The sequence below is a fragment of the Xyrauchen texanus genome, unplaced genomic scaffold (assembly GCF_025860055.1).
Source record: "Xyrauchen texanus isolate HMW12.3.18 unplaced genomic scaffold, RBS_HiC_50CHRs HiC_scaffold_453, whole genome shotgun sequence".
Taxonomy (NCBI): Eukaryota; Metazoa; Chordata; class Actinopteri; order Cypriniformes; family Catostomidae; genus Xyrauchen; species Xyrauchen texanus.
Genome location: NW_026266421.1, coordinates 1 through 12182, shown reverse-complemented (window position 1 = coordinate 12182; position 12182 = coordinate 1). Strand labels below are relative to the sequence as shown.

The 12182-nt window shown below is 37.2% G+C and overlaps 1 long non-coding RNA gene across 3 annotated transcripts; it reads left to right on the top strand.

Moving 5' to 3' along the window:
* The first annotated feature begins 613 nt into the window (after positions 1-613).
* On the top strand, positions 614-8826 carry LOC127642181 (uncharacterized). Of its 3 annotated transcripts, none has more exons than XR_007970315.1 (5): positions 614-753; positions 6225-6308; positions 6805-6905; positions 7237-7403; positions 8736-8826. It is a non-coding gene; the product is annotated as an uncharacterized LOC127642181 (long non-coding RNA). The 3 variants fall into 3 exon arrangements; XR_007970316.1 differs by lacking the exon at positions 8736-8826 and adding an exon at positions 7905-7995; XR_007970314.1 differs by lacking the exon at positions 8736-8826 and having other exon boundaries at positions 7237-7438.
* The last annotated feature ends 3356 nt before the right edge of the window (positions 8827-12182 follow it).

The window sequence follows — 12182 nt, the reverse complement described above, 5'->3', positions numbered from 1 at the left end:
AGGTAATATATGAGTGTTGGGGGGCTCTTATTTTGTAATTCAACATCAGAATGTCCTGAAACATTGTAGTTCACACCTTGAGAAGGTGTCCTCCCCACCTGAGGTGAAATTGGTCTGTGGAAACTAGGACTTTTATTTTTATGATTTTCTGAATGTGTAAACAAAACATCTAATATTCGAGTTTGGGGGGCTCTTATTTTGGAATTCAACATCAGAATGTCCTGAAACATTGTAGTTCACACCTTGAGAAGGTGTCCTCCCCATCTGAGGTGAAATTGGTCTGTGGAAACTAGGACTTTTATTTTTATGATTTTCTGAATGTGTAAACAAAACATCTAATATATCGAGTTTGGGGGGCTCTTATTTTGGAATTCAACATCAGAATGTCCTGAAACATTGTAGTTCACACCTTGAGAAGGTGTCCTCCCCATCTGAGGTGAAATTGGTCTGTGGAAGCTAGGACTTTTATTTTTATGATTTTCTGAATGTATGGACAAAACAGGTAATATATGAGATTTGGGGGGGCTCTTATTTTGGAAGACAACATCAGAATGTCCTGAAACATTGTAGTTCACACCTTGAGAAGGTGTCCTCCCCATCTGAGGTGAAAATTGGTCTGTGGAAACTAGGACTTTTATTTTTATGATTTTCTGAATGTGTAAACAAAACATCTAATATTCGAGTTTGGGGGGCTCTTATTTTGTAATTCAACATCAGAATGTCCTGAAACATTGTAGTTCACACCTTGAGAAGGTGTCCTCCCCATCTGAGGTGAAATTGGTCTGTGGAAACTAGGACTTTTATTTTTATGATTTTCTGAATGTATGGACAAAAAAGGTAATATATGAGTTTTGGGTGGCTCTTATTTTTGAATACAACATCAGAATGTCCTGAAACATTGTAGTTCACACCTTGAGAAGGTGTCCTCCCCATCTGAGGTGAAATTGGTCTGTGGAAACTAGGACTTTTATTTTTATGATTTTCTGAATGTATGGACAAAAAGGTAATATATGAGTTTTGGGGGCTCTTATTTTGGAATTCAACATCAGAATGTCCTGAAACATTGTAGTTCACACCTTGAGAAGGTGTCCTCCCATCTGAGGTGAAATTGGTCTGTGGAAACTAGGACTTTTATTTTTATGATTTTCTGAATGTATGGACAAAAAAGGTAATATATGAGTTTGGGGGCTCTTATTTTGGAATTCAACATCAGAATGTCCTGAAACATTGTAGTTCACACCTTGAGAAGGTGTCCTCCCCACCTGAGGTGAAATTGGTCTGTGGAAACTAGGACTTTTATTTTTATGATTTTCTGAATGTGTAAACAAAACATCTAATATTCGAGTTTGGGGGCTCTTATTTTGGAATTCAACATCAGAATGTCCTGAAACATTGTAGTTCACACCTTGAGAAGGTGTCCTCCCCATCTGAGGTGAAATTGGTCTGTGGAAACTAGGACTTTTATTTTATGATTTTCTGAATGTATGGACAAAAAAGGTAATATATGAGTGTTGGGGGCTCTTATTTTGGAATTCAACATCAGAATGTCCTGAAACATTGTAGTTCACACCTTGAGAAGGTGTCCTCCCCATCTGAGGTGAAATTGGTCTGTGGAAACTAGGACTTTTATTTTTATGATTTTCTGAATGTATGGACAAAAAAGGTAATATATGAGTTTTGGGGGCTCTTATTTTGGAATTCAACATCAGAATGTCCTGAAACATTGTAGTTCACACCTTGAGAAGGTGTCCTCCCCACCTGAGGTGAAATTGGTCTGTGGAAACTAGGACTTTTATTTTTATGATTTTCTGAATGTGTAAACAAAACATCTAATATATCGAGTTTGGGTGGCTCTTATTTTGGAATTCAACATCAGAATGTCCTGAAACATTGTAGTTCACACCTTGAGAAGGTGTCCTCCCCATCTGAGGTGAAATTGGTCTGTGGAAACTAGGACTTTTATTTTTATGATTTTCTGAATGTATGGACAAAAAGGTAATATATGAGTTTTGGGAGGCTCTTATTTTGGAATTCAACATCAGAATGTCCTGAAACATTGTAGTTCACACCTTGAGAAGGTGTCCTCCCCATCTGAGGTGAAATTGGTCTGTGGAAACTAGGACTTTTATTTTTATGATTTTCTGAATGTATGGACAAAAAAGGTAATATATGAGTTTTGGGGGCTCTTATTTTGGAATTCAACATCAGAATGTCCTGAAACATTGTAGTTCACACCTTGAGAAGGTGTCCTCCCCATCTGAGGTGAAATTGGTCTGTGGAAACTAGGACTTTTATTTTTATGATTTTCTGAATGTGTAAACAAAACATCTAATATTCGAGTTTGGGGGCTCTTATTTTGGAATTCAACATCAGAATGTCCTGAAACATTGTAGTTCACACCTTGAGAAGGTGTCCTCCCCATCTGAGGTGAAATTGGTCTGTGGAAACTAGGACTTTTATTTTTATGATTTTCTGAATGTGTAAACAAAACATCTAATATATCGAGTTTGGGGGGCTCTTATTTTGGAATTCAACATCAGAATGTCCTGAAACATTGTAGTTCACACCTTGAGAAGGTGTCCTCCCCATCTGAGGTGAAATTGGTCTGTGGAAGCTAGGACTTTTATTTTTATGATTTTCTGAATGTATGGACAAAACAGGTAATATATGAGTTTTGGGGGCTCTTATTTTGGAATTCAACATCAGAATGTCCTGAAACATTGTAGTTCACACCTTGAGAAGGTGTCCTCCCCACCTGAGGTGAAATTGGTCTGTGGAAACTAGGACTTTTATTTTTATGATTTTCTGAATGTGTAAACAAAACATCTAATATTCGAGTTTGGGGGCTCTTATTTTGGAATTCAACATCAGAATGTCCTGAAACATTGTAGTTCACACCTTGAGAAGGTGTCCTCCCCATCTGAGGTGAAATTGGTCTGTGGAAACTAGGACTTTTATTTTTATGATTTTCTGAATGTATGGACAAAAAGGTAATATATGAGTTTTGGGGGCTCTTATTTTTGAATTCAACATCAGAATGTCCTGAAACATTGTAGTTCACACCTTGAGAAGGTGTCCTCCCCATCTGAGGTGAAATTGGTCTGTGGAAACTAGGACTTTTATTTTTATGATTTTCTGAATGTATGGACAAAAAAGGTAATATATGAGTTTTGGGGGCTCTTATTTTGGAATTCAACATCAGAATGTCCTGAAACATTGTAGTTCACACCTTGAGAAGGTGTCCTCCCATCTGAGGTGAAATTGGTCTGTGGAAACTAGGACTTTTATTTTTATGATTTTCTGAATGTATGGACAAAAAGGTAATATATGAGTTTTGGGGGCTCTTATTTTGGAATTCAACATCAGAATGTCCTGAAACATTGTAGTTCACACCTTGAGAAGGTGTCCTCCCCATCTGAGGTGAAATTGGTCTGTGGAAACTAGGACTTTTATTTTTATGATTTTCTGAATGTGTAAACAAAAAATCTAATATATCGAGTTTTGGGGGCTCTTATTTTGGAATTCAACATCAGAATGTCCTGAAACATTGTAGTTCACACCTTGAGAAGGTGTCCTCCCCATCTGAGGTGAAATTGGTCTGTGGAAACTAGGACTTTTATTTTTATGATTTTCTGAATGTATGGACAAAAAGGTAATATATGAGTTTTGGGGGCTCTTATTTTGGAATTCAACATCAGAATGTCCTGAAACATTGTAGTTCACACCTTGAGAAGGTGTCCTCCCCATCTGAGGTGAAATTGGTCTGTGGAAACTAGGACTTTTATTTTTATGATTTTCTGAATGTATGGACAAAAACAGGTAATATATGAGTTTTGGGGGCTCTTATTTTGGAATTCAACATCAGAATGTCCTGAAACATTGTAGTTCACACCTTGAGAAGGTGTCCTCCCCATCTGAGGTGAAATTGGTCTGTGGAAACTAGGACTTTTATTTTTATGATTTTCTGAATGTGTAAACAAAACATCTAATATATCGAGTTTGGGGGCTCTTATTTTGGAATTCAACATCAGAATGTCCTGAAACATTGTAGTTCACACCTTGAGAAGGTGTCCTCCCCACCTGAGGTGAAATTGGTCTGTGGAAACTAGGACTTTTATTTTTATGATTTTCTGAATGTATGGACAAAAAGGTAATATATGAGTTTTGGGGGGCTCTTATTTTGTAATTCAACATCAGAATGTCCTGAAACATTGTAGTTCACACCTTGAGAAGGTGTCCTCCCCATCTGAGGTGAAATTGGTCTGTGGAAACTAGGACTTTTATTTTTATGATTTTCTGAATGTATGGACAAAAAAGGTAATATATGAGTTTTGGGGGCTCTTATTTTGGAATTCAACATCAGAATGTCCTGAAACATTGTAGTTCACACCTTGAGAAGGTGTCCTCCCCATCTGAGGTGAAATTGGTCTGTGGAAACTAGGACTTTTATTTTTATGATTTTCTGAATGTGTAAACAAAACATCTAATATTCGAGTTTGGGGGCTCTTATTTTGGAATTCAACATCAGAATGTCCTGAAACATTGTAGTTCACACCTTGAGAAGGTGTCCTCCCCATCTGAGGTGAAATTGGTCTGTGGAAACTAGGACTTTTATTTTTATGATTTTCTGAATGTATGGACAAAAAGGTAATATATGAGTTTTGGGGGCTCTTATTTTGGAATTCAACATCAGAATGTCCTGAAACATTGTAGTTCACACCTTGAGAAGGTGTCCTCCCCATCTGAGGTGAAATTGGTCTGTGGAAACTAGGACTTTTATTTTTATGATTTTCTGAATGTATGGACAAAAAAGGTAATATATGAGTTTTGGGGGCTCTTATTTTGGAATTCAACATCAGAATGTCCTGAAACATTGTAGTTCACACCTTGAGAAGGTGTCCTCCCCACCTGAGGTGAAATTGGTCTGTGGAAACTAGGACTTTTATTTTTATGATTTTCTGAATGTATGGACAAAAAGGTAATATATGAGTTTGGGGGCTCTTATTTTGGAATTCAACATCAGAATGTCCTGAAACATTGTAGTTCACACCTTGAGAAGGTGTCCTCCCCATCTGAGGTGAAATTGGTCTGTGGAAACTAGGACTTTTATTTTTATGATTTTCTGAATGTATGGACAAAAAAGGTAATATATGAGTTTTGGGGGCTCTTATTTTGGAATTCAACATCAGAATGTCCTGAAACATTGTAGTTCACACCTTGAGAAGGTGTCCTCCCCATCTGAGGTGAAATTGGTCTGTGGAAACTAGGACTTTTATTTTTATGATTTTCTGAATGTATGGACAAAAAAGGTAATATATGAGTTTTGGGGGCTCTTATTTTGGAATTCAACATCAGAATGTCCTGAAACATTGTAGTTCACACCTTGAGAAGGTGTCCTCCCCACCTGAGGTGAAATTGGTCTGTGGAAACTAGGACTTTTATTTTTATGATTTTCTGAATGTGTAAACAAAACATCTAATATTCGAGTTTGGGGGGCTCTTATTTTGGAATTCAACATCAGAATGTCCTGAAACATTGTAGTTCACACCTTGAGAAGGTGTCCTCCCCATCTGAGGTGAAATTGGTCTGTGGAAACTAGGACTTTTATTTTTATGATTTTCTGAATGTATGGACAAAAAAGGTAATATATGAGTTTTGGGGGGCTCTTATTTTGGAATACAACATCAGAATGTCCTGAAACATTGTAGTTCACACCTTGAGAAGGTGTCCTCCCCATCTGAGGTGAAATTGGTCTGTGGAAACTAGGACTTTTATTTTTATGATTTTCTGAATGTATGGACAAAACAGGTAATATATGAGATTTTGGGGGCTCTTATTTTGGAATTCAACATCAGAATGTCCTGAAACATTGTAGTTCACACCTTGAGAAGGTGTCCTCCCCATCTGAGGTGAAATTGGTCTGTGGAAACTAGGACTTTTATTTTTATGATTTTCTGAATGTATGGACAAAACAGCTAATATATGAGTTTTGGGGGGCTCTTATTTTGGAATTCAACATCAGAATGTCCTGAAACATTGTAGTTCACACCTTGAGAAGGTGTCCTCCCCACCTGAGGTGAAATTGGTCTGTGGAAACTAGGACTTTTATTTTTATGATTTTCTGAATGTATGGACAAAACAGGTAATATATGAGTTTGGGGGGCTCTTATTTTGGAATTCAACATCAGAATGTCCTGAAACATTGTAGTTCACACCTTGAGAAGGTGTCCTCCCCACCTGAGGTGAAATTGGTCTGTGGAAACTAGGACTTTTATTTTTATGATTTTCTGAATGTATGGACAAAAAAGGTAATATATGAGTTTTGGGGGCTCTTATTTTGGAATTCAACATCAGAATGTCCTGAAACATTGTAATTCACACCTTGAGAAGGTGTCCTCCCCATCTGAGGTGAAATTGGTCTGTGGAAACTAGGACTTTTATTTTTATGATTTTCTGAATGTGTAAACAAAACATCTAATATTCAAGTTTGGGGGGCTCTTATTTTGGAATTCAACATCAGAATGTCCTGAAACATTGTAGTTCACACCTTGAGAAGGTGTCCTCCCCATCTGAGGTGAAATTGGTCTGTGGAAACTAGGACTTTTATTTTTATGATTTTCTGAATGTATGGACAAAAAGGTAATATATGAGTTTTGGGGGCTCTTATTTTGGAATTCAACATCAGAATGTCCTGAAACATTGTAGTTCACACCTTGAGAAGGTGTCCTCCCCATCTGAGGTGAAATTGGTCTGTGGAAACTAGGACTTTTATTTTTATGATTTTCTGAATGTATGGACAAAAAGGTAATATATGAGTTTTGGGGGGCTCTTATTTTGGAATTCAACATCAGAATGTCCTGAAACATTGTAGTTCACACCTTGAGAAGGTGTCCTCCCCATCTGAGGTGAAATTGGTCTGTGGAAACTAGGACTTTTATTTTTATGATTTTCTGAATGTATGGACAAAACAGGTAATATATGAGTTTTGGGGGCTCTTATTTTGGAATTCAACATCAGAATGTCCTGAAACATTGTAGTTCACACCTTGAGAAGGTGTCCTCCCCACCTGAGGTGAAATTGGTCTGTGGAAACTAGGACTTTTATTTTTATGATTTTCTGAATGTGTAAACAAAACATCTAATATTCGAGTTTGGGGGCTCTTATTTTGGAATTCAACATCAGAATGTCCTGAAACATTGTAGTTCACACCTTGAGAAGGTGTCCTCCCCATCTGAGGTGAAATTGGTCTGTGGAAACTAGGACTTTTATTTTTATGATTTTCTGAATGTATGGACAAAAAAGGTAATATATGAGTTTTGGGGGGCTCTTATTTTGGAATTCAACATCAGAATGTCCTGAAACATTGTAGTTCACACCTTGAGAAGGTGTCCTCCCCATCTGAGGTGAAATTGGTCTGTGGAAACTAGGACTTTTATTTTTATGATTTTCTGAATGTGTAAACAAAACATCTAATATTCGAGTTTGGGGGCTCTTATTTTGGAATTCAACATCAGAATGTCCTGAAACATTGTAGTTCACACCTTGAGAAGGTGTCCTCCCCATCTGAGGTGAAATTGGTCTGTGGAAACTAGGACTTTTATTTTTATGATTTTCTGAATGTATGGACAAAACAGCTAATATATCGAGTTTGGGGGGCTCTTATTTTGGAATTCAACATCAGAATGTCCTGAAACATTGTAGTTCACACCTTGAGAAGGTGTCCTCCCCATCTGAGGTGAAATTGGTCTGTGGAAACTAGGACTTTTATTTTTATGATTTTCTGAATGTATGGACAAAAAAGGTAATATATGAGTTTTGAGGGGGGCTCTTATTTTGGAATAAAACATCAGAATGTCCTGAAACATTGTAGTTCACACCTTGAGAAGGTGTCCTCCCCATCTGAGGTGAAATTGGTCTGTGGAAACTAGGACTTTTATTTTTATGATTTTCTGAATGTATGGACAAAAAAGGTAATATATGAGTTTTGGGGGGCTCTTATTTTGGAAGACAACATCAGAATGTCCTGAAACATTGTAGTTCACACCTTGAGAAGGTGTCCTCCCCATCTGAGGTGAAATTGGTCTGTGGAAACTAGGACTTTTATTTTTATGATTTTCTGAATGTATGGACAAAAAAGGTAATATATGAGTTTGGGGGGCTCTTATTTTGGAATTCAACATCAGAATGTCCTGAAACATTGTAGTTCACACCTTGAGAAGGTGTCCTCCCCACCTGAGGTGAAATTGGTCTGTGGAAACTAGGACTTTTATTTTTATGATTTTCTGAATGTATGGACAAAAAAGGTAATATATGAGTTTTGGGGGGCTCTTATTTTGGAATTCAACATCAGAATGTCCTGAAACATTGTAGTTCACACCTTGAGAAGGTGTCCTCCCCACCTGAGGTGAAATTGGTCTGTGGAAACTAGGACTTTTATTTTTATGATTTTCTGAATGTGTAAACAAAACATCTAATATTCGAGTTTGGGGGCTCTTATTTTGGAATTCAACATCAGAATGTCCTGAAACATTGTAGTTCACACCTTGAGAAGGTGTCCTCCCCACCTGAGGTGAAATTGGTCTGTGGAAACTAGGACTTTTATTTTTATGATTTTCTGAATGTATGGACAAAAAAGGTAATATATGAGTTTTGGGGGCTCTTATTTTGGAATTCAACATCAGAATGTCCTGAAACATTGTAGTTCACACCTTGAGAAGGTGTCCTCCCCATCTGAGGTGAAATTGGTCTGTGGAAACTAGGACTTTTATTTTTATGATTTTCTGAATGTATGGACAAAAAAGGTAATATATGAGTTTTGGGGGGCTCTTATTTTGGAATTCAACATCAGAATGTCCTGAAACATTGTAGTTCACACCTTGAGAAGGTGTCCTCCCATCTGAGGTGAAATTGGTCTGTGGAAACTAGGACTTTTATTTTTATGATTTTCTGAATGTATGGACAAAACAGGTAATATATGAGTTTGGGGGCTCTTATTTTGGAATTCAACATCAGAATGTCCTGAAACATTGTAGTTCACACCTTGAGAAGGTGTCCTCCCCATCTGAGGTGAAATTGGTCTGTGGAAACTAGGACTTTTATTTTTATGATTTTCTGAATGTGTAAACAAAACATCTAATATATCGAGTTTGGGGGCTCTTATTTTGGAATTCAACATCAGAATGTCCTGAAACATTGTAGTTCACACCTTGAGAAGGTGTCCTCCCCACCTGAGGTGAAATTGGTCTGTGGAAACTAGGACTTTTATTTTATGATTTTCTGAATGTATAGACAAAACAGCTAATATATGAGTTTGGGGGCTCTTATTTTGTAATTCAACATCAGAATGTCCTGAAACATTGTAGTTCACACCTTGAGAAGGTGTCCTCCCCACCTGAGGTGAAATTGGTCTGTGGAAACTAGGACTTTTATTTTTATGATTTTCTGAATGTATGGACAAAAAAGGTAATATATGAGTTTTGGGTGGCTCTTATTTTTGAATACAACATCAGAATGTCCTGAAACACTGTAGTTCACACCTTGAGAAGGTGTCCTCCCCATCTGAGGTGAAATTGGTCTGTGGAAACTAGGACTTTTATGTTTATGATTTTCTGAATGTATGGACAAAAAAGGTAATATATGAGTTTTGGGGGGCTCTTATTTTGGAATACAACATCAGAATGTCCTGAAACACTGTAGTTCACACCTTGAGAAGGTGTCCTCCCCATCTGAGGTGAAATTGGTCTGTGGAAACTAGGACTTTTATTTTTATGATTTTCTGAATGTATGGACAAAAAAGGTAATATATGAGTTTGGGGGGCTCTTATTTTGGAATTCAACATCAGAATGTCCTGAAACATTGTAGTTCACACCTTGAGAAGGTGTCCTCCCCACCTGAGGTGAAATTGGTCTGTGGAAACTAGGACTTTTATTTTTATGATTTTCTGAATGTATGGACAAAAAAGGTAATATATGAGTTTTGGGGGCTCTTATTTTGGAATTCAACATCAGAATGTCCTGAAACATTGTAGTTCACACCTTGAGAAGGTGTCCTCCCCACCTGAGGTGAAATTGGTCTGTGGAAACTAGGACTTTTATTTTTATGATTTTCTGAATGTGTAAACAAAACATCTAATATTCGAGTTTGGGGGGCTCTTATTTTGGAATTCAACATCAGAATGTCCTGAAACATTGTAGTTCACACCTTGAGAAGGTGTCCTCCCCACCTGAGGTGAAATTGGTCTGTGGAAACTAGGACTTTAATTTTTATGATTTTCTGAATGTATGGACAAAAAAGGTAATATATGAGTGTTGGGGGCTCTTATTTTGTAATTCAACATCAGAATGTCCTGAAACATTGTAGTTCACACCTTGAGAAGGTGTCCTCCCCACCTGAGGTGAAATTGGTCTGTGGAAACTAGGACTTTTATTTTTATGATTTTCTGAATGTATGGACAAAAAGGTAATATATGAGTTTTGGGGGCTCTTATTTTGGAATTCAACATCAGAATGTCCTGAAACATTGTAGTTCACACCTTGAGAAGGTGTCCTCCCACCTGAGGTGAAATTGGTCTGTGGAAACTAGGACTTTTATTTTTATGATTTTCTGAATGTGTAAACAAAACATCTAATATATCGAGTTTGGGTTGCTCTTATTTTGGAATTCAACATCAGAATGTCCTGAAACATTGTAGTTCACACCTTGAGAAGGTGTCCTCCCCATCTGAGGTGAAATTGGTCTGTGGAAACTAGGACTTTTATTTTTATGATTTTCTGAATGTATGGACAAAAAAGGTAATATATGAGTTTTGGGGAGGCTCTTATTTTGGAAGACAACATCAGAATGTCCTGAAACATTGTAGTTCACACATTGAGAAGGTGTCCTCCCCACCTTAGGTGAAATTGGTCTGTGGAAACTAGGACTTTTATTTTTATGATTTTCTGAATGTATGGACAAAAAAGGTAATATATGAGTTTGGGGGGCTCTTATTTTGGAATTCAACATCAGAATGTCCTGAAACATTGTAGTTCACACCTTGAGAAGGTGTCCTCCCCATCTGAGGTGAAATTGGTCTGTGGAAACTAGGACTTTTATTTTTATGATTTTCTGAATGTGTAAACAAAACATCTAATATTCGAGTTTGGGGGGCTCTTATTTTGGAATTCAACATTAGAATGTCCTGAAACATTGTAGTTCACACCTTGAGAAGGTGTCCTCCCCATCTGAGGTGAAATTGGTCTGTGGAAGCTAGGACTTTTATTTTTATGATTTTCTGAATGTATGGACAAAACAGGTAATATATGAGATTTGGGGGGGCTCTTATTTTGGAAGACAACATCAGAATGTCCTGAAACATTGTAGTTCACACCTTGAGAAGGTGTCCTCCCCACCTGAGGTAAAATTGGTGTGTGGAAACTAGGACTTTTATTTTTATGATTTTCTGAATGTGTAAACAAAACATCTAATATTCGAGTTTGGGGGGCTCTTATTTTGTAATTCAACATCAGAATGTCCTGAAACATTGTAGTTCACAACTTGAGAAGGTGTCCTCCCCATCTGAGGTGAAATTGGTCTGTGGAAACTAGGACTTTTATTTTTATGATTTTCTGAATGTATGGACAAAAAAGGTAATATATGAGTTTTGGGTGGCTCTTATTTTTGAATACAACATCAGAATGTCCTGAAACACTGTAGTTCACACCTTGAGAAGGTGTCCTCCCCATCTGAGGTGAAATTGGTCTGTGGAAACTAGGACTTTTATGTTTATGATTTTCTGAATGTATGGACAAAAAAGGTAATATATGAGTTTTGGGGGGGCTCTTATTTTGGAAGACAACATCAGAATGTCCTGAAACATTGTAGTTCACACCTTGAAAAGGTGTCCTGAGGTGGAATTGGTCTGTGGAAACTATGACTTTTATTTTTATGATTTTCTGAATGTATGGACAAAAAAGGTAATATATGAGTTTGGGGGGCTCTTATTTTGGAATTCAACATCAGAATGTCCTGAAACATTGTAGTTCACACCTTGAGAAGATGTCCTCCCCACCTGATGTGAAATTGGTCTGTGGAAACTAGGACTTTTATTTTTATGATTTTCTGAATGTGTAAACAAAAAATCTAATATTCGAGTTTGGGGGGCTCTTATTTTGGAATTCAACATCAGAATGTCCTGAAACATTGT